Source organism: Schistocerca gregaria, chromosome 7 (genome assembly GCF_023897955.1).
Source record: "Schistocerca gregaria isolate iqSchGreg1 chromosome 7, iqSchGreg1.2, whole genome shotgun sequence".
NCBI lineage: Eukaryota > Metazoa > Arthropoda > Insecta > Orthoptera > Acrididae > Schistocerca > Schistocerca gregaria.
In genome coordinates this window covers 492,085,188-492,108,750 of record NC_064926.1, presented here as the reverse complement: position 1 = coordinate 492,108,750, position 23,563 = coordinate 492,085,188, and the positions used below count along the sequence as shown (strand labels likewise).

Sequence of the window (23,563 nt, the reverse complement as noted above, 5' to 3'; positions counted from 1 at the left end):
GAATCAGTGGTGGCGGGGTTCGGGATAGAAATTAGGACCGAAAAGACTTAGTGCGCGACCAAAGGAACTCGAAAGATGTAACACTGACTTTTGCCAGGTATAAAAATGAAAGACTCCAAATATCTTGGATAGAATTTTTCGAAACAACATCAACTGAGGCAGGGGGGCAAGACAGCAAGCGGGAAACACGCTGTTACTCTCTAAAACCAATTCACAACAACTAAAACTAAGACTGCCTGAAACTGTAATGGCGCCAGTGCTACCACGTGGCTGACAAACTATGAGCACACGAAAACAAGATTTTCACTGGCTTTATATATTTAATAGAAAAGTTCTCAGAAAAATATATGGGCCAGTCTGGGGCGCAGGCACTGGGGAATAATGGAAAAGGTGCCATAGTACAAATCTAGAGGTACTATAAGAAGAGTCTAACATCAGTGGACTGATGAAAAGCAAAACAACCGAGTGGGCTGCTCACTTAATGAGAATGAGCTAAACAAGATGCTCCCCAAATAAACTGTGGGGGTCTCTCTCTCTCTCTCTCTCTCTCTCTCTCTCTCTCTCTCTCTCTCTCTCTCATCATTTTCTGAGCATTGCTGGCGAATTAAATAAAAACTTAGTCTGTACAGGGAATCATATAACTCTCTTTGAAAATACCTTTCTGAGATTGACGTCTGAAATACTCCTCTGTGATACTGACAAGTAGGAGACTGAGTCAGCAATTAAATCACTAAAGACTAAGGACTCTCGTGGTTATGATGGAGTGCTTAGCAGAATATTAAACTAACGTGCGACACATGTTAGCCCTGTACTTAGCCATACTTGTAATTTTTCCTTTAAGAATCATCAGTTTCCTGAACGATGAAACTACTCAGTAGTAAAGCCGCTTTATAAAAAGGCGGATAGGGTTAATGTAGACAATTTTAGACCTATTTCTATATATCAGTATTTGGTAAAGACTGTTTATGTAAGGATAATTGACCATTTTATATCACATAAATTCCTATCAAATGTACGGTTAGGATTTAGAAGTGGTTTAACAACTGAATATGCTATATTCTCTGTGCTGTACTAGATGAATTCAACAAAAGGTTTCGAAAGCTAGGGATATTTTTGATGTAACTAAGGCGTTTGATTCTGTTGATCACAAAATATTGCTTCAGGAGTTGGACCATTATGGAATACGGGGAGTAACTCACAATTGGTTCAACTCTTACTTTAACAATAGACAGCAGAAGGTTATTATTCACAGTGATGAGAATGGCTGAGATGCAGAGTCTGAGAGGGGTACAGTAAAGTGGGGGGGGGGGGGGTGCCCCAGGGATCAGTGTTGGGGCCACTCCTGTTCCTTATTCATACCAATTACATACTCTCTAGTATTACAGGTAACTCTAAAATATTTCTGTTTGATGATGACACTAGCTTGGTAATAAAGGATGTTCTGTGCAACATTGGCTCGGTTTCAAATTGTGCAGTTCATGACGTAAGTTCATGGCTGGTAGAAAATAAACTAACGCTAAGTCACAGTAAAACTCAGTTGTTACAGTCACTAACACACAACTCAACAAAATGCGACGTTTTAATTTCACAAAATGGACGTATGATTAGCGAAACTGAACAGTACAAATTTCTAGGCGTTCACATAAATAGTAAACTGTTGTGGAAAGCCCACGATCAGGATCGTGTTCAATGACTTAATACTGCCATTTTCACTATTCGAACGGTACCTGAAGTAAGTGATCGTTTGACAATAATTAGTCTACTTTGCTCATTTTCATTCGACGAGGTCGTATGGTATTATATTTTGGGGTAAATCTTCCCATCCTCAAATGATATTTTTGGCTCAGAAACGGGTGGTTCTGACAACAAGTGGAGCAAGTTTGCAATCCTCTTGTCGAACCCTGTTCACTAGACTGGGTATTCTGACATTGGCCTCTCAAAATATATATTTCTTACTGTTGTGTCTTGCTAACAATATCAGCTTAACCCCAAGAGTTAGCAGCTTTCACTCAGTAAATACTAGGCCGAAATCCAATCTGCATTTGGATCGCACTTCCTTAACTCTCGTGAAGAAAGGTATGCAGTACACTGCTGAATACATTTTCAATAACGTAGCACAAAAATTCATAAATATTAGCATAGTCCACCCGGTTTCAAATAGAAATTGAAGAATTTCCTCATGGGGCACTCCTCCTATACTGTCTAAGAGGTCGTTGAAAAATGAAACTAATTCCTGTGTTATATTGTTGATTGCGTATACTTATACATTTATGGCTTCACCTTTTTTTTGAGTTCATAAACATTTTATTTTACCTGTTATTCCTTTTATGTTGTAATTTCTTGTACTGTCACATTCCATGACCTTAGAGATTTGTTCCTCAATTTGGTCCTACGGAACAAGAGGTGTGAATATATACATATGTATAGGGTGGCCCTTTAATAGTGACCGGGCCAAATATCTCACGAAATTAGCATCAAACGAAAAAATAAGAACAAAATATCATTTCGAGAGTGACGAGGGATAACAGATGGAGCTGCCATAGGTCAAATTTATGGGAACTTCATTTTTAAAGAGACCTTATTTCTGTTGTTCCAGTGTGATACATTTACTTTTGTGAGCTTATCATAAATTATGAGGACGGATGCTGTTACTGTGTGAGCAACCGTAGTAACTTCATTAATGTAATAAATGCTCAAAGCGATGTCCTTTAACTTCAATCTATTTGGCAATACGGTTAACTAGATTGCTTTCAACAGCGAGTAGATCGCCTTCAGTAATTGTCGCACATGCAATGACAGTGCACCGACGCATGTTTTTCAGGCGTTGTCGGTGGATGACCATAGCAAATATATTTCAATTTTCCCCAAAGAAAGAAGTCCGGAGATGTAAGGTCGGCTGAACGTGGTGCTTCTACGATCAGTCCACCTGTCATTAAATATTCTATTTAATACCGCTTCAACTGCACGCGTGGTATGTGCCGGACATACATCTTGTTGAAAGTACATCGCCATTCTGTCATGAAGTGAAACATCTTGTAGTAGAATCAGTATAACATTAATTAAGAAATCGGCATGCATTGCACCATTTAGATTGCCATGGATAAAATGAGGGCCTATTAGATATCCTCCCATTAATCCACACTGTACATTAACCCGCCAGAGTCACCGATGTTCCACTTCTCGCAGCCACCGCGGATATTCCATTTTATGCCCAGTGGCAAAAATTTACACGACATTAAAAATCATCGCCATGCAATTCCTGCCGGCCGCGGAGGCCGTGCGGTTCTAGGCGCTCCAAACCGGAGCCGCGCTGCTGCTACGGTCGCAGGTTCGAATCCTGCCTCGGGCATGGGTGTGTGTGATGTCCTTAGGTTAGTTAGGTTTAAGTAGTTCTAAGTTCTAGGGGACTGATGACCACAGCAGTTGAGTCCCATAGTGCTCAGAGCCATTTGAACCATTTTTACAATTCCTGGTGCATAGAAATACGGTAAGAATGAATTGTATGACGACATACAATACTCAAAACCGACGGTTTTGAAATTTCCGATTCCCACTTAGTTTATCTGCTACTGACGTGTAGATTAGCCTCAACTGTAGCTTAAACACTTATTTTGGCATCTTAATTTGTTGCAGTTCTTGGATGCGTCTTCTTCTTTGGCTGAACACTTTTGGTTTCTTTAAATACATTAACTATCCGACGAAAGGTCCGGACACTTGGATGCTGACTGACAGGATAAAAATCTACATATATATCACAAGCTTGTTTGGCATTTTGATCACAATAGCAATAAATAAACACCATATTTACCTTTTCTGCTACTTTTAAACGTCCCATTTTAACAAGATTATGTCTTCGGCGTAATTATTATGACTGGACAAACGTATTATCATACCTAATGTAAGTAATGACTTGCACACAGTGTTATCGGGTGCCTTGGTACATTTGTGAGAATGTTACAGAGCCATGAATCACAAAACGAAACAAATGTTCCAAATCAGACATTTCTATTTATTTACGTACTATACGAATATGTAATAAAAATGGGGGTACCTATTTTAAGAAATGCAGTTTCTATCAATCTGACCTATGGCAGCGCCATCTAGTGGGCCATCCATAGCGCCATCTGTTTTTCCCCTTCACCCTAGAACAGATTTGTTGTTCTGATTTTTTCGTTTGATGCTAATTTCGTGAGATATTTGGGCCGGTCACTATCAATGGACCACCCTGTATATTTGTACGTGTGGGGGCGAGGGGTTGAGAAAACAGCTGCTAGCGGGTGATGGAGAGTGCGTTCCCTGCGCTGCTGACTGGCAGCCGAGCCCCGGAGGCAATCGCAGGCGATGGAGGGGCAGAAGGCAGTCAGCGACTGGCTGCTGGCACGGCGCCCGGCCTCAGATTAAGTGCCTGTGGACGTAAACACGCGCCGGCGGCTACGGCTGCCTCATAACAGCGCGGGCCGTGCCACACCGCACCACTTAACTGCCGCGGTCCGCCAACGGTCCGCCACCTCACAGCAGTGCCGCTGTCAGGGGCGGCGGGCGACGCTTCTGCACGGAACCCAGGGAGCAGCCTGGGTCGCGAGCCCAGGCTTCTCGGATCAGAGCGCAGTGCACACTCACTAGCCGCACTCCCCAGTTCTTTCTTGTGCAATAACTATCCAAGGAAAAACGGTTGTTTAATGTACTAGGTTTTTAAATCGGACTACGTAGTATAAAATAATTTCTCCTAGTCCCTCACACGCAGTCCTGAAAATCTGTGACTGAATTTTTAATAGCTACGAAAATACTTGTGAGATTTAAAGCGGTAACAGTAACGAGGCAAACTATCCATGCATCAGTTAATAGGTAGTGTAACAGTAACGAGACGAACTGTTCAAGTGTCAATAACATATTGCATACACCTCGCGTTTTTCGTTTTAAACCCTACACGAATTTTCATAGCTGTTAAAAGTTCACAGCCACAAATTTTCAGGCCAATCTCTACAGGGTAATGCATCTGTATGGAAGTAGGAAAAACAGCCTCATACTCTGTAGTCCGATTTAGAAAGGTGGTATATTAAAAATTCATTTTTATTAAATTAACTCGTTTCTGCTTTTTACCCTCGTGTGTGTAAATTTTTCAATCGATTTCAAACATTTTCATGAATTTACTGCAGAGACCTGTGGACCATTTCCGGTTTATTTCAGCTTCTATTCACCTGATTCAACCAATATATTGCTTTCTCCTACACATGTCTCGCAAAAAGATCGTGAAGGTAACTAACACAGCAGAGAGTCTAACTCACACAGAGGCTTACCACCCATCGTTCCTCCCACAAGCCACTCGAGGCAGGAACAGTAAAGACAGGAAGTCGCACTGGTGCCTAAAGTTCACTCAGCCACACATCAGACAAGGAAGTGCGTTAGTATGTCACTGTCACCTACTTCCAAGCTACGTTCAAAATTTAGAGTCTCCAACTCGTTGGGAAATTATTTCAAAATCAACTGCAAATCTTATACCGGACACAAAGACACACAAGAAAGCAATATCACCTCCTCATCCCATCCTCTCTACTCACCCGTGTCCGTAGTCTCGCATATCTCCTGGGATGAATTCCGATACTACCTGCGCGACATGCCAATCGTTCAGGGTATCTCAAGTGTAAGCGGTTACCAAACATTTTTACCCGCACCGCCATCGGTACCGAAAAGGTCGAGAAGAAAGCGAAGTAACAACATCGCAATCCCATCTGTTCTGAGATATGTTTAAGATTTCAAGTCTTTAGGTCATCTAGGAAATGTTGTTGTTGTTGTTGTGGTCTTCAGTCCTGAGACAGGTTTGATGCAGTTCTCCATGCTACTCTATCTTGTGCAAGCTTCTTTATCTCCCAGTACTTACTCCATCCTACATCCTTCTGAATCTGCTTAGTGTATTCATCTCTTGGTCTCCTTCTACGATTTTTACCCTCCACGCTGCCCTCCATTGCTAAATTTGTGATCCCTTGATGCCTCATAACATGTCCTACCAACAGATCCCTTCTTCTTGTCAAGTTGTGCCACAAACTCCTCTTCTCCCCAATTCTATTCAATACCTCCTCATTAGTTACGTAATCTACCCATCTCATCTTCATCATTCTTCTATAGCACCACATTTCGAAAGCTTCTATTCTCTTCTTATCCAAACTATTTGTCGTCAATGTTTCATTTCCATACATGGCTACACTCCATACAAAGACATTCAGAAACGACTTCTTGCCACTTAAATCTATATGCGATGTTAAAAAATTTCTCTTCCTCAGAAACGCTTTCCTTGCCATTGCCAGTCTATATTTTATATTTTCTCTACTTCGACCATGAGCCGGCCGGTGTGGACGAGCGGTTCTAGGCGCTTTAGTCTGGAACCGCGTGACCGCTACGGTCGCAGGTTCGAATTCTGCCTCGGGCATGGATGTGTGTGATGTCCTTAGGTTGGTTAGGTTTAAGTAGTTCTAAAATCTAGGGGACTGATGAACACAGATGTTAAGTCCCATAGTGCTCAGAGCCATTTGAACCATTTCTACTTCGGCCATCATCAGTTATTTTGCTCCCCAAATAGCAAAACTCATTTACTACTGTAAGTGTCTCATTTCCTAATCTAATTCCCTCAGCATCACCCAACTTAATTCGACTGCATTCCATTATCCTCGTTTTGATTTTGTTGATGTTCATCTTATATCCTACTTTCAAGATGTTATCCATTCCGTTCTACTGCTCTTCCAAGTCCTTTGCTGTCTCTGACAGAATCACAACGTCATCAGCGAACCTCGAAGTTTTTATTTCATCTACATGGATTTTAATATCTACTCCGAATTTTTCTTTCGTTTTCTTCACTGCTTTCTCAATATACAGATTGAATAACATCGGGGAGAGGCTACAACCCTGTCCACTCCCTTCCCAATCACTGCTTCCCTATCCTGCCCGTCAACTCTTATAACTGCCATCTGGTTTCTGTACAAAGTGTAAATAGCCTTTCGCTCTCTGTATTTTACCGCTGCCAGCTTTAGAATTTGAATGAGAGTATTCCAGTCAACATTGTCAAAAGCTTTCTCCATGTCTACAAATTCTAGAAACGTAGGTTTGCCTTTCCTTAATGTTTCTCCTAAGACAAGTCGTAAGGTCAGTATTGCCTCACGTGTTACAATATTTCTACGGAAACCAAACTGATCTTCCCCGAGGTCGGCTTCTACCAGTTTTTCCAATCGTCTGTAATGAATTTGTGTTTGTATTTTGTAGCTGTGCCTTACTAAACCGATAGTTTGGTATTTTCACATCTGTCAACACCTGCTTTCTTTGGGATTGGAATTATTATATTCTTCTTGAAGTCTAGGAGATAGTTCAAAGTAAATCACAGAATCTGTACTGAACAGAAAGACAATAAAGCGAACTTAACCAGTGGTAATACATTATTTCATGGCTGCCACGTGCACTAGCCCATTCGGTACTACATTCGCCCCGCCTAATTTCTGACCGAAGGGCGGAGAGGTCCTCTCCTTTCTGTTGTCGTCGTTAATGGGTGGCAGTCAGAGCTGACACCGTTGGTTTTAAAGGCGAATAATTTTCCCATGACGACCTGTTTTCCAACTTCCGTGACAGAGTGATAAAAGCCCTACCAGGAAATAGTGCTTTATAAAAGTGCTGCAAGAAGAAGTAGGAAATGGCAAATTAAAATGGCTGCATTGTGCTCCTGAGTCTGATTGGCTCGAAGACCCTAACGTAAAATAATTTCGTGATGCGCTTTGGAGCACACCGCTGGCAGCCCTCGTATGGTACACAAGTGGTGCGCCCTCTGTGGCTGAGATGCCGTTTCCGCAGTGCATTTCAGAATTCGAGGCAAGGTGGGCGGTCTTTAGTCATCAGAAGAGTTATTTCCTGCGAGAGATTTTAGAACAGCCTTCCCATGTGGCCTGTTTCATTTCACTTCGGATAGCAAGAAATGTTGCGTTTTTTGTGGCGGTTCAGTTTTCTGTTCTCTAAAGAAGGCATTACGTTAATATCTTTTACAATCTCTCAGCTGTGGTAAACAAGTCAATTCGATTCTTCCTAAGGGTCTAAGCTACCACAATTTAGTAAATTCACGAAACTGTGAGAGCCTTACCTCAAAAACTATTTAAAGTGAAATTCTCAAATAAAATCCAAATGAACGTAACGTTGTATAGTTTAAGGTGATATTCATGTGGCAATTTTAGAACTTACATTTAATGCAGTTTTCATTATGTTTCATATTTTTTACGGGAAACACAATTTTCAATTCAATAAATATCATGCCACATTATTCAGCATTTGATTTAAAAACGTTATCAGTGAATGCATTAATAGTACCTTTAATGGACAGCTATTAAGAAAATAAAAAGTAAACAGGAAAGGTGGTAACAGCGATGAACTATGGTGAGACCGTTGACGATCCCGTGCTGTTTGTGTTTATGACAACCATAACAACCCATCTACAGCTTCAGTTTGAATGCTTATTATTTAATTAATTTCACCCACGGTTCAGACAAGGAGTTCCATAAAACTTAAAACTAAAATCCAATAGAGAGTTTGAAGCATATGGAATTTTAATCTTTAGGATAATTGTGTTTATGCTTAATACATAGATGAAAGTTTTTAAAAAGTGAATTAATTATTGCTGTGTTATTACTGTAAAACTCCAGCAACAATATACATTCAACTTCAACGTGACACTTAGTTCTGTGAAATGTGATAGGTTCTTGAGTTGCACGACAGTCTAACCGTCACGTCCTTATAATCACACAAACCTTACAGAATTGTGACTAACAGGAAACATTTAACACGCAACATCGCAGAAGCTATTTTGCTTTACAGTAATTGATAAATTTAAAAATTTTAATGATTAAATAATACCTCAATTTTCTCACTTCGTCAAATTTGGAACGAAATAGCACATATGTAGGGACAGATTTCAGACTGATCTATTCCAGTTACTAATCGAGTGTTGACATTTAGCTCAGTGGGCAACGCTGAGTAGGCAGAGACATGAAATTAGTTTGTGGAGCCGAGTAGCTGACTCGACGAAGGTGTTTTGCGAACAAGAACAACTTGGTGAGGTTTCCACCGAAGCCACAAAACGATATTCATTCCATGGAAATAATAGTGAGGTGTTTCCATGTCACTCCCTACTGCCCTTTAACTGCATTGCTATTTAGTTGTTGCCGAGATTAACGGAGGAACTTACTAGGAGCCAGATAGAGACGTGGTATGAGCTGCTAGAGGTGTACGTACTCCAGCCGAGCGGTCGCATCTCTGAATTTTTCCGACGATAGTTAGCTGGCTACAGGGCTGTAATGATTGGCTGTTGATTAATGGCATCTATATCTACATGATTACTCTGCAATTCACATTTAAGTGCTTGGCAGATGGTTCATCGAACCACGATCATACTATCTCTCTACCATTCCACTCCCGAATAGCGAGCGGGAAAAACGAACACCTAAACCTTTCTGTTCGAGCTCTGATTTCTCTTATTTTATTTTGATAATCATTCCTACCTATGTAGGTTGGGCTCAACAAAATATTTTCGCATTCGGAAGAGAAAGTTGGTGACTGAAATTTCGTAAATAGATCCTGCCGCGACGAAAAACGTCTTTGCTTTAATGACTTTGTAAGTATGCTGTTTAGGTTTTTTGTATTGGTAACGCCACGTAGCGCTCTGTATGAAAATCACTGGCTGTGCTGTGTGCAGTGTGTGGCTGGTTGGCATTTATGTGATACTCGCTATTGTAGTGCTGGGCAGCTGGATGTTAACAGCGCGTAGCGTTGCGCAGTTGGAGGTGAGCCGTCAGCAGTGGTGGATGTGGGGAGAGAGATGGCAGAGTTTTGAAATTTGTAAGACTGCTATATACTTTATGACTTTTGAACACTATTGAGGTAAATACATTTTTTGTTCTCTATCAAAATGTTTCATTTTCTAACTATGCCTATCAGTTGTTAGTGCCTTCAGTAGTTTGAATCTTTTATTTAGCTGGCAGTAGTGGCGCTCGCTGTATTGCAGTTGTTCGAGTAACGAAGATTTTTGTGAGGTAAGTGATTTGTGAAACGTATTGGTTAATTTAGTCAGGGCCATTCTCCTGTAGGGATTACTGAAAGTCAGATTGCGTTGCGCTAAAAAAATATTGTGTGTCAGTTAAGCCCAGTCCTGTATAACTGTTCTAAGGGGACGTTTCAACTTCCATGCCAACTAGCGTATCATATCTGCCACACTCTCTCCCGTCTTACGTGGTAATACAAAACGAGCTGCCCTTTTTTGCACCCTTTCGATGTTCTCCGTCAATCCCACCTGGTAAGGATCCCACACCGCACAGCAATATTCTAACAGAGGACGAACGAGTGTAGTGTAAGCTGTCTCTTTAGTGGACTTGTTGCATCTTCTAAGTGTCCTGCCAATGAAACACAACCTTTGGCTCGCCTTCCCCACAGTAATATCCATGTGGTCTTTCCAATTGAAGTTGTTCGTAATTTTAACACCCAGGTACTTAGTTGAATTGACAGCCTTGAGAATCGTACTATTTATCGAGTAATCGAATTCCTAGTTTGACCCCATCTCGCCAGTCCGTGCGAAGCTGCTTGGATAGTGAGCCAGAACAGATAAGTAATCCTGGTCCAGTGACGAGGACTTCCGACAAAATGTACGGCCTTTGGTGTGGCACCGTTTTGAGGTAATTTAATTTGTCCAACATTTGTGCCAGGCAGTCCATTTTCAACTAAAATGTTTTCAGAGCTACAAGCCAACTTAATTAATCTCGTTTCTATCTAATAACTGTGAATTTTTGGGTGTATGTAGAATATTCACGTCCACACCGAAGCCTTGAAAAGCCAGCGCTAACAGCGAGCGAAGGGCAGTAACGACACACACTGCTGTGCCGCTCCCAGGGTACCCTTGGGGAACATAAGGGCCAACCCACACGAGCGACTGATCGCAGTGATCCGTTGCATGCGATATCGCCTGCAATCGGTCGCTCGCCTCGACACACCACACACGAACGATTTGCCATGCAGTTCCAATGAGCTATGGAATATATACTGCAACGTTTAACAGCTGCTGCAGTTGACTTCCCTATAACCACGAATACTTCCAAAACATAAATTAAAAATAATCGAGAATTATGATTTATTAAACTTGCTTTGACACAATTTTTCTGGGAACCGTAGATTACTTTATAGAGTATATTACATTTTTCACTGACTCCATACGGCTTGGGTACATCTTTCTAGTGTGCCAGTCCAATTTTTTTTACGTTTATCAGTTCTTAATTCCATTTTTATTCATTAGTCTTATCGTTTAACTGCATGGATTTACAGAATTTACTCTATGTGTCTATAGAGATGATGTCAATAACAACACTACTGATTCCGGCCGGCAGCTGTGGCCGAGTGGTTCTAGGTGCGGAAACGCGCTGCTACTACGATCGCAGGTTCGAATCCTGCCTCGGGCATGGATGTGTGTGATGTCCTTAGGTTAGTAATGTTTAATTAGTTCTAAGTCTAAAGGACTGACGACCTCAGATGTTAAGTGCCATAGTTTTTAGAGCTATTTGAACCAACACTGATTCCGTAATTCTTCTTATGAACTATATGAAGGAGAATTAGAATATAAGCAATGACAAGAGACTTGGGTATAACTGTGTAACAGATTTGCCTCAACAATTAAATTAAAATGTCCTCTTAAAATACAATACTTACATATGTCGTTATGTTTAGTAGTTAAAATCTTTAACAATGCTTATAGTTATTTCATAAATAATTCAAAATCGTAAGATGGAGCCCATTATATTACGAGTGTTACTATTAATTTCCCATCAATTCTACTTCTACAGCACAAGCTTCAAAATGCTAATCACTGCAAAATCGCAGGGTGTATTGTGAGGATAAGAGATTCTCCAGACTTTTGTATCCAAAGTATGAAAATAAATAATTTCGTTACGTGAAAGCGAAATCTCATACTAATTTTGAATATACATGAACCAGCCTTCTTAGTAGAATTATATCCATTTCTGTTATCCTCAATACTCGTTCAGAAAATAAAAGTTTTACTTACTATGTAACAAGATTTATCGAGGGACAAGTCCCGTATTGTTTATTACTTGCATGAGGTATTCCGCCTTGTCTCAATCCCGTTGCAAAAGAGCTGAAGACGTACTTTGAGTCTTGACGGGCAAAGTAATCAAATTCGGCAAACAGTCTTCTGCCCAAAATACGCTGTCAGCGAATACCAATGACCAGAAGTGTATATCAATAATGCATATACGTACGTAGCGGAAGAAAACGCTTGTGATTCCTTACCAAGAAGGTCTCTTGTAGCAAGATACTGATCTAATACGTGTTGCATTTAAAGACGCAATAAAAGCCGTAGAAGATACGAGTTGCCAAGTCCTGGTTTTTAGTAAAAAATTAAATTATTCTATAGAAGAGAGTATTCAACAAGCCGTGGGTTGGCCGAGTGCTCCAAACTGAAGAACACGACGAGGTAGAAAAGTATGAACGAACCCTCGCCGTATTTTATATTTCTTCTTAATATAAATAGCGACTGTGGCTTCCACTTTTCACAGTAGCCCGTGGTCTCTGGGAAAACTCTACCAACGTAAATTTCTTACTCAATGTGGGCAAAGCGAAACCATACAAAACTGCATAACCACGTTTGATAAATGAAATGAAATGATCGTATGGCATTGTTGGCCACCGTATTGCAAGTCCTTTTTAGTTGACGCCACATCGGCGACTTGTGAGTCAATGATGATGAACACACAACACCCAGTCATCACGAGGTAGAGACCTCGCCGGGAATCGAACCCGGGACGCCGTGCGCAGGAAGCGAGAACGCTAGCGCAATACCACGGGCTGCGGACTGTTTGATAAAGAGAAGAACGTTTGGCTGCTAACCACCCACGCAGCCGTATCACGTGCAAAAATCGCATGCGATCCGTCAGATTGCCTGGAATTTCAACGCGACCAGCGTTCAGCGAGCCATCGCTGCAATTTGCCAACACACGACACCTACGAAGCGATCGGTGGCCGCTGTGACTTATCGCCGCGATCCGTCGCTCGTGTGTGCGGCCCTTTAACAGCGGGGCGCCCTTCTGAGGGCGGTGGTGTTCTTGGCCGCTCACAAGTCCGGTATACTATAAATGCATTACCATGAAGGTGCAACGTTGGGGGACGCAGCAGTTGAGTGCAAAGACGTTTAGTAAATGAATAACTGCACTCAATCCCATCAAATACATTAAAAGCATAGTCTGTGGCGGCTCACGTGGCAAAGGATCTCTCACAGTACGTCCGCTTCGCAAGTGTGCTTTCCGCACGTGGCACTGTGTGTTGGCGGGCGAGTGCACAGAAGGCAAGTGACGGGAGAGAAAACTTTGCCATCCCAGTGACGACTTGCGTTTTCTGAGAAAGACAGTTAAGGGACGCAACCTACTGGCCGCTTTCCAATATTCTTTGAGAGGTGACCCTGGATTGCTTGTCCAAGACGCGGGGCTCTCACGTAGGTTCTTCTTCCCGTGAATCCAGAAAGCTGAGAGCGGGAGAAATGGACGTCTGGTAGGCAGTCCATTGTGGCTAATTCAAAATTACACGATTGGCTAGCGCTAAGCGAACTTAGTGCTCATTGGTGGTCGGTGTTTTTTCGAGGGCGACTGAGGTGCATTCGCATTCTGGCACTCATTCTCTTAGCATTCACTCTCAGACTAGTCTCGTGGCAGATATTTTTTTTCTCGAATCAGCTTTTCTCTCTGTGCAGCGGACGTCAGCTCTGGCAGCAGATGGCTTTACCACTGCACACGTGCAAGTAGAAAGACGGATTTCACTCGCAGAACAGAATGGCACGAGATATCCATCTTCAACACTCATTCTTCTCACACAATACACATAATGAATGTCTAGCGGCAGAGGCAGGTTAGGGTGGAACTGATTTAAATATTTGCAAACGTTTTAGTAAATTCACGATGGCTCTTCATGACTAGGAGAACAGACGAGTTGTATGTAGTGTCACGTTCTCTTTCCACTATCAGTGGTTTCATTTACGTTGTATGGTATTAACACGTCAGAAACTTGACTTTCATTCAGTACGCTCTTTTGTAACTTAGTTCCGTGTCTTGCTTTTGATGGTTTTGCTGTGTGCTCCATCTGAAAGCTTGAAATGTGCTTTATAAATTTGTATACACTAAGAATTGCAATAAATGTTGTGATATACCTGGACCAAGATTTTAATTCATAATTACTAAATCCCTTCCATGAATCCGGCTGCAGTGGCCGAGTCTGGAACCGCGCGGGCGCTACGGTCGCTGGTTCTAATCCTGCCTCGGGAATGGGTGTGTGTGTGATGTCCTTAGGTTAGTTAGGTTTAAGTAGTTCTAAGTTCTAGAGGACTAATGACCACAGCAGTTGAGTCCCATAGTGCTCAGAGCCATTTGAACCATTTTTGAATGGGTGTGTGTAATGTCCTTAGGTTAGTTAGGTTTAAGTAGTTCTAAGTTCTAGGGGACTGATGACCTCAGACGTTAAGTCCCATAGTGCTCAGAGCCATTTGAACCTTCTATGAAGTTACTTAACACTAAATTATGGGAATCCTGGTAGCTGGAATTCAGTTCTAGGGCAATTCTTTTCCATTAATTGTATTAGTCAGCTTTGTTACCTAAAGTTTATGAAGCAGTGAGTTTCGGGGAGTGATCTGCCACTGAGCTGGCCCAGGCTGATAACGGTCAACTCAATACTCACGCCGCTGTTTCCATAATTGCTAAAAATCTTCAGTCCTAAAACCATAAAATTATCAGTGCCATAGAAGTTTTTAAATAATTATGCTAGCAAAATTTTGTATCGTACTTTTTTAGCGTTATCATTTGCATGTGTAGCCTATCTGAAGCGATCTTATTGTGCTTTGGCAGGTAGGACTCTGTCCTCGAAACAACTTTCTGAGTGCATTATTGTTTGATGTGTTATTAAAACAAAGTTATTTGAATTGTTTTGGTCTGCTTAGGGCAGTGAAAACCTGTACAGGTAAGACGTAGTGAGTTTCGACTCGTTTACATTGTCGTACTAATGTTACCAGACTCACAACAATCACAGAACAAGTCAGTAAACTAGCATTTTGCAAAATTATTCAGTAAATGCGTTACTTCAGAACAAGCTAACTTATTTTTGAGTCATACAGGGAAATTTTCGCCTTGTATATGTGACGTGTTTATGTATTTCCAAGACACGAGAACCACTGTTAGTATAACAATTTGCAGTGGAATTATCCGTGGTGGACTGGCGACTGTATTGTTTTGCAGCAATTAATAGCGTACCTTCCATGTTTCGCAAATAGTGAACACTTGTACTATTTAGCCCCATGTATATATCTATACTCCAGAAGCCACCTCACGGTGTGTGGCTGAGGGCACTTCTTATAGTAGTATCTGGTCTTCCCTTTCCTGTTCCACAGGTGGATAGCGCATGGGAAGAATGCCTGTCTGTAAAACTCTGCCCGTGCCATAATTTCTCTGATTTACTCGTGATCTTTTGCGAGACGTGCGTGGAGGAAGTAACATGTTAACCGAGTCTTCCCGCATCGTGTGCCCTCAAAATTTAGGCAGTAGACCTATATGTCTCCGTGATGCACAATGCCTCTCTTGAGCTTCTGTCACTGGACTTGGGTAAACATCTATGTACAGTTTCCGTGCCACTAAACGATCCCGTGGCAAAACACACCGCTCTTCTTTAAATCTTCTACCTTTCCTGCTTCGTAAGGATCCCAAACTGATCAGCAGTACTCAATAACAGGTGGAACAAGTGTTTAAAAGCCGCAGTTAGTTCGTGGATGAGTGAAATATTCCTAAGATTCTTTCTATAAATCTCAGCTAGGCATATTTTCCTATCATTTTTTTTTACACTGAAGCGAAAAAAAAGAAGACGATGGAAATACGTAAACAGACAGAATACGGAGCGTCGGTCAGCAACGCCCATATAAGACAAACGTCTGGCGCAATTGTTAGATCGCTTACTGCTGCTACAATGGCAGGTTATTAAGATTTAAGTGAGTTTGCACGGGGTGTTACAGTCGGCGCACGACCGGTAGGACACAGCATCTCCGAGTTAACGATGACGTGGGGATTTTCCCGTACCACCACATTTCACGAGTGTATGGTGAATATCAGGAATCCGGTAAAATATCTTATCTCCAACATTGCACTGGCAGGAAAAAGATCCTGCAGGAACGGGACCAACGACGACTGAAGAGAATCGTTCAACGTGACAAGTGCAACCCTTCTTCAACTCGCTGCAGATTTCAATGCTGGGGCATCAGAATGCAAACCATTCAACGAAACATCATGGATATGAGCTTTCGGAGCCAAAGGTCCTCTCTTGTACCCTTGATGACTGCACGAAACAAAGCTTTACGCTTCACCTGGGGCTGTCAACACCGACAGTGGAATGTTGATGAGTGGAAACATGATGCCTTGTCGGACGAGTCTCGTTTCAAATTGTATGAGAGGATGGATGAGTACCGGTATGGAACAACCTCTTTAATCCATGGACCCTGCATGTCAGAAGGGGACTGTTCAAGGTGGTGGAGGCTCTGCAATGGTGTGGGGCGTGTGCAGGTGAGTGATATGGGACTCATGATACGTCTAGATACGACTCGGACAGATGCCACGTACTTAAGTATCCTGTCTGATCACCTGCATCCATTCACATTTAGACGATCTTGGGCAATTCCAGCAGCAGAATGCGATTCCCCACACGTCCCGAATTGCTACAGAGTGGCTCCAGGAACACTCTTCCAAGTTTAAGCATTTCCGCTGGCCACCAATCGACGCAACATTATTGAGCATATCTAGAATGCCTTGCAAGGTGCTGTTCAGAAGAGATCTCCAACCCTTCGTACTTCTACGGACTTATTGACAGCTCTACAGGATTCATCGTGTCATTTCCTTCCAGCACCACTTCACACATTAGTCGAGTCCAAGCCATGTCGTGTTGTGGCACTTCTGCGTGCTCGCGGAGGCCCTACACGATACGAGCGAGGTGGCGCAGTGGTTAGCACACTGGACTCGCATTCGGGAGGACGACGGTTCAATCCCGTCTCCAGCCATCCTGATTTACACTCCTGGAAATTGAAATAAGAACACCGTCAATTCATTGTCCCAGGAAGGGGAAACTTTATTGACACATTCCTGGGGTCAGATACATCACATGATCACACTGACAGAACCACAGGCACATAGACACAGGCAACAGAGCATGCACAATGTCGGCATTAGTACAGTGTATATCCACCTTTCGCAGCAATGCAGGCTGCTATTCTCCCATGGAGACGATCGTAGAGATGCTGGATGTAGTCCTGTGGAACGGCTTGCCATGCCATTTCCACCTGACGCCTCAGTTGGACCAGCGTTCGTGCTGGACGTGCAGACCGCGTGAGACGACACTTCATCCAGTCCCAAACATGCTCAATGGGGGACAGATCCGGAGATCTTGCTGGCCAGGGTAGTTGACTTACACCTTCTAGAGCACGTTGGGTGGCACGGGATACATGCGGATGTGCATTGTCCTGCTGGAACAGCAAGTTCCCTTGCCGGTCTAGGAATGGTAGAACGATGGGTTCGATGACGGTTTGGATGTACCATGCACTATTCAGTGTCCCCTCGACGATCACCAGAGGTGTACGGCCAGTGTAGGAGATCGCTCCCCACACCATGATGCCGGGTGTTGGCCCTGTGTGCCTCGGTCGTATGCAGTCCTGATTGTGGCGCTCACCTGCACGGCGCCAAACACGCATACGACCATCATTGGCACCAAGGCAGAAGCGACTCTCATCGCTGAAGACGACACGTCTCCATTCGTCCCTCCATTCACGCCTGTCGCGACACCACTGGAGGCGGGCTGCATGATGTTGGGACGTGAGCGGAAGACGGCCTAACGGTGTGCGGGACCGTAGCCCAGCTTCATGGAGACGGTTGCGAATGGTCCTCGCCGATACCCCAGGAGCAACAGTGTCCCTAATTTGCTGGGAAGTGGCGGTGCGGTTCCCTACGGCACTGCGTAGGATTCTACGGTCTTTGCGTGCATCCGTGCGTCGCTGCTGTCCGGTCCCAGGTTGACGGGCACGTGCACCTTCCGCCGACCACTGCCGACAACATCGATGTGCTGTGGAGACCTCACGCCCCACGTGTTGAGCAATTCGGCGGTACGTCCACCCGGCCTCCCGAATGCCCACTATACGCCCTCGCTCAAAGTCCGTCAACTGCACATACGGTTCACGTCCACGCTGTCGCGGCATGCTACCAGTGTTAAAGACTGCGATGGAGCTCCGTATGCCACGGCAAACTGGCTGACACTGACGGCGGCGGTGCACAAATGCTGCGCAGCTAGCGCCATTCGACGGCCAAAACCGCGGTTCCTGGTGTGTCCGCTGTGCCGTGCGTGTGATCATTGCTTGTACAGCCCTCTCGCAATGTCCGGAGGAAGTATGGTGGGTCTGACACACCGGTGTCAATGTGTTCTTTTTTCCATTTCCAGGAGTGTAGGTTTTCCGTTATTTCCCTAAATCGTTTCAGGCAAATGCCGGGATGGTTCCTTTGAAAGGGCACGGCCGATTTCCTTCCCAATCCTTCCCTAACACGAGCTTGCGCTCCGTCTCTAATGACCTCGTTGTAGACGGGACGTTAAACCCTGACCACCACCACCACCACCCTACACGATATTAGACAGGTGTACCGGTTTCTCTGGCTCTTCAGTGTGTGTGGTCATTCCACTTTAGGTCACTGCTGGAGGTTACTCCTAGTTATTTTATTGTAGTTACTATTTCAAGTGGTCCGTCGCCAATAGTGTGGGTGAACAGTATTAATTTCGCGTTCAACTAACGGTTCCTACACCGATCACCCAACCTCTGAAGGTTTTCCTACAATTCGCTGCTAATTTCTAGCGTTGCTGTATTCTTATCAACCGTATCATCTGCTAACAGCCTCATTGTGACTTCCGCTACATTTAAACGAAATTGGCACAAACTGATTTACTTCAACTTGAGTAGGAGAGAAGACCGTCATTTTTGGCAGCAGATTTTCTCAATGCCTTCTCTGCGCGATAACAATTGAGATACTATCGAAGACAGTGTTGCCGAAGCAGATTTACTAAACACAGCCTTCCGAAATGCCTTCACAAAAGAAGACGAAGTAAATATTCCAGAATTCGAATCGAGAACAGCTGCCAACTTGAGTAACGTAGAAGTAAATATCCTCGGAGTAGTGAATCAACTCAAATCACTTAATAAAGGCAAGTCTTCTGGTCCAGGCTGTATACCAATTAGATTCCTTTTGGAGTATGCTGATACATTAACTCCATACTTAACAATCATATACAAACGTTCGCACGACGAAAGATCCGTACTCAATGACTGGGAAGTTGCCCAGGTAAAAGCAGTGTTCAAGAAAGGTAGTAGGAGTAATCCACTAAATTACAGGCCCATATCGCTAACGTCGATATGCAGCAGGATTTTAGAATATATATTGTGTTCCAACATTATGAATTACTTCGAAGAAACGGTCTATTGACACGCAGTCAACATAGGTTTAGAAAACAACGTTCCTATGAAACACAACTAGCTCTTTATTCACATGAATTGCTGAGTGCTATTGACAAGGGATTTCAGATCGATTCCGTATTCCTGGATTTCCGGAAAGCTTTTGACACTGTACCACACAAGCGGCTCGTAGTGAAATCGCGTGCTTATGGAATAGCGTTTCAGTTATGTGACAGGATTTGCAATTTCCTGTCAGAGAGGCCACAGTTCGTAGTAACTGACGGAAAGTCATCGAGCAAAACAGAGGTGATTTCAGGCATTCCCCAAAGTTGTGTTATAAGCCCTTTGCTGTTCCTTATCTACATAAACGATTTGGGAGACAATCTGAGTAACCGTCTTCGGTTGTTTCCAGATGACGCTGTCGTTTATTGATTAATAAAGTCATCAGAAGATAAAAAAACGGCAAAACTATTTAGGAAATATGTCTGAATGGTGCGAAAAGTGGAACTTGAGCCTAAATAACGAAAAGTGTGAGGTCATCCACATGAGCGATAAAAGTAACTCGTTAAACTGCGGTTAGACGATAAATCAGTCTAATATAAAAGCCGTAAATTCAACTAAATAACTAGGTATTGCAATTACGAACAACTTAAATTGAAAAGAAAACATAGAAAATGTTGTGGGGAAGGCTAACCGGAGGCTGCGTTTTATTGGCAGGACACTTAGAAAATGTAACAGACCTACTAAGGAGACTGCCTACTCTACCCTTGTCCGTCCTCTTTTAGAATACTGCAGCGAGGTGTGGGATCCTTATAAGATAGGACTGACAGAGTACATCGAAAAAGTTATAAGAAAGGCAGCACGTTTTGTGTTATAGAGGAATATGGGAGAGAGTGTCACAGAAATTATACAGGATTTGGGCTGGAAATCATTAGAAAAAACTGTTTTTCGTCATCACAGAACCTTCTCCAATCACCAACTTTCTTCTTGGAATGCGAAAATATTTTGTTAACACCGACCTACATAGCAGGAACGATTACCACGATAAAATAAAGGAAATCAGAGCTCGTACGGAAAGATATAGGTGTTCATTCTTTCCTCACGCTATACGAGATTGGAATAATAGAGAATTGTGAAGGTGTTTCGATGAACCGTCTGCCAGGCACTTGAATGTGAAGAAGAATAATGGCTCTGAACACTATGGGACTTAACATCTATGGTCATCAGTCCCCTAGAACTTAGTACTACTTAAACCTAACTAACCTAAGGACAGCACACAACACCCAGTCATCACGAGGCAGAGAAAACACTTGAATGTGATTTGCAGAGTATCGATGTAGATGTAGATCTTCCCGTATCCTGTCGTCTGTAATTAGGAACCGGTTATCTTATTTCCGACAAGTTATGCTTACAGCTGTAAGGTGATTGTGTTTTAGCGGATCGTGGCGTGGTTCTGTTACGTGCAAAGTATAGCTTTGACCATCCAAGTGTGCACAACGGGAAATAGTGATATCTGTAGGTGTCCAAAGCCTCCGATGAGAACGCAGCTGCCTAGCACGATGGCGTCGCAGGAAGGCACGCCAAAGTTTGGCGCCACGTCGATGACATAGTCATTGAGGATGGAGCTTTGTGGCAGCGCTCGTTCGACACTGGTGTTCGGGGAGAAACTACAAACCGCCTATTCTCACTGCCTCCAGCTCTCTGGACGAGTGACGTTTCCGACCCTGGTGGGTTTGGCAGCGGCCTGAGCTCTAGCCGCATACTGTGGCGCTTCGGGCAGCACTGGTAGTGAGTCACAGTGTGCCTCTGTGCGACGGTTGGCCGCCCTGCCAGCTGGCACCCCGTGCTGTGGCCGAGGTCGCGTCTGCCGACACGCGCCTGTCTGCGCGTTCAGGCTTCTGCATCAGAGAATGCCAGGTGGGCCAGCAAACGAATTTAACTCCACGCGTTCTCTGGAAATCACCGAGCGAGGTGGGGCAGTGGTTAGCACACTGGACTCGCATTCGGGAGACAGATGGTTCAAATCCGCGCACTGGCATCCAGTTTCAGGTTTTCTATTATTTCCCTTAATTGCTTAAGGCAAATGCTGGTATGGTTCCTTCGAAAAGGACCACGGCCCACGTCGTTCCCTATCCTTCCATAATCCGTTGATGACAGTTCAAATGGCTCTGAGCACTACGGGACTTAACATCTGAGGTCATCAGTACCCCAAAAACCTAGAACTACTTAAACCTAACTAACCTAAGGACATCACACACATCCATGCCCGAGACAGAATTCGACTCTGCGACCGTAGCAGTCGCGCATTTCCGAACTGAAGCGACTAGAACCGCTCGGCCACAACGTCCGGGATCATTATGATGATTTGAGGTGAGGTGCTCTCGACATCATAGTCATCAGCGCCCTGAGGAAATGTCAGCATCCCGTTCTCATGGGAGGGGACAAAGGTTGTCCCTACATAGCTTATAATGCCTTAAGGTCTGTCTCCCTTCCCCACCAATTTAGGTATGAGGTCTGACAGTTCACGAAATTTCAGCAGTCATGTAGCACTGGAATCAGTATCGGCGAGTGTGGCGGACAGATCTCCGTAGAGACTGAGGGCTGTCCTAATATTATTATATAGGATTTCTGTCAGAGACAGCAAAGGATCTGGAAGAGTAGCTGAGAGGAGGATATAAGATGAACATCAACAAAAGCAAAACGAGGATAACTGAATGTAATCGAATTAAATTGCGTGATGCTGAGGGCATTAGACTAGTAAATGAGGGGCTTAAAGCAGTAAATGAGTTTTTCTAATTGAATAGCAAAATAACTAATGATGGTCGATGTAGAGAAGATATAAAATGTAGACTGACAATGGCAAGGAAAACGTTTCTGAAGAAGAGAAATTTGTTAACATCGAGTATACATTTAAGTGTTAGGAAGTCTTTTCTGAAAGTATTTGTATGGAGTGTAGCCATGTATGGAAGTGAAACATGGACAATAAATAATTTAGACAAAAAGAGAATAGAAGGTTTCGAAATGTGGTGCTACAGAATGATGCTGAAGATTAGATGGGTAGCTCACATAACTAATGAGGAGGTACTGAATAGAATTGGGGAGAAGAGAAATTTGTGGCACAACTTGACTAGAAGAAGGAATCGATTGGTAGGACAGGTTCTGAGGCATCAAGGGATCACCAATTTAGTATTGGAGGGCAGCGCAGAGGGTAAAAATCGTAGAGGGAGACCAAGAGATGAATAAGCTTGCAGCCGGCCGGAGGGGCCGTGCGGTTCCAGGCACTACTGTCTGGAGCCGAGAGACCGCTGCGGTCGCAGGTTCGAATCCTGCCTCGGGCATGGATGTGTGTGATGTCCTTAGGTTAGTTAGTTTTAAGTAGTTCTAAGTTCTAGGCGACTGATGACCTCAGAAGTTAAGCCGCATAGTGCTCAGAGCCATTTGAGCCAATAAGCTTGCACAGGTTAGAGTAGCAAGGATAGCTGCATCAAACCAACCTCTGTACTGAAGACAACAACAACAACAACTACTACAACTACAACAACAAGTTTCCAAAATATGGTAAACTGAAAGTGTGACACCACAAACTTCACACATTGGTGGATGCTCCCGATGTGGGAGGAATCCATGTGTCAAACGCTATGTCCGATACGCAAGGTGGTAAGCAGAGCCTCCCTCCAGCCGTGAGGCTGACATGAAGTCCTCTAGTCTGTGTGGTCGATCTGAGCGACTGGACATTGAATGGTTGCAGTTGACAGAAAACAGTCTTCTACTGACGCACGATTCGGCTATCAGGAAATGAGATGAAGTCGTGCAACTGGATGGAGCACTGACGGACACCACCATCCCTACATGCTCCCTTGGCTTGTCGTATCGCTGTATCCCGATGTGTCCAGGTACCCAGCAAAAGATCACCTTCTCGCCTCGTCGTTGGAACCCCCTGTAAGGAGTCATGGATAAGCTGAATCAACTGGTCGATTGCGTACATTTTGCGGAATGCTTGTAGTGAACTAAGCGAGTCGGAACAGACAATAAACC

General features: G+C 43.6%; 1 protein-coding gene across 1 annotated transcript in view; it reads right to left on the bottom strand.

The window, feature by feature from the left end:
- Positions 1 to 23,563, bottom strand: part of LOC126281356 (small conductance calcium-activated potassium channel protein) — a 1,755,063-nt gene that overhangs the window by 947,561 nt on the left and 783,939 nt on the right. The window lies entirely within an intron of this gene.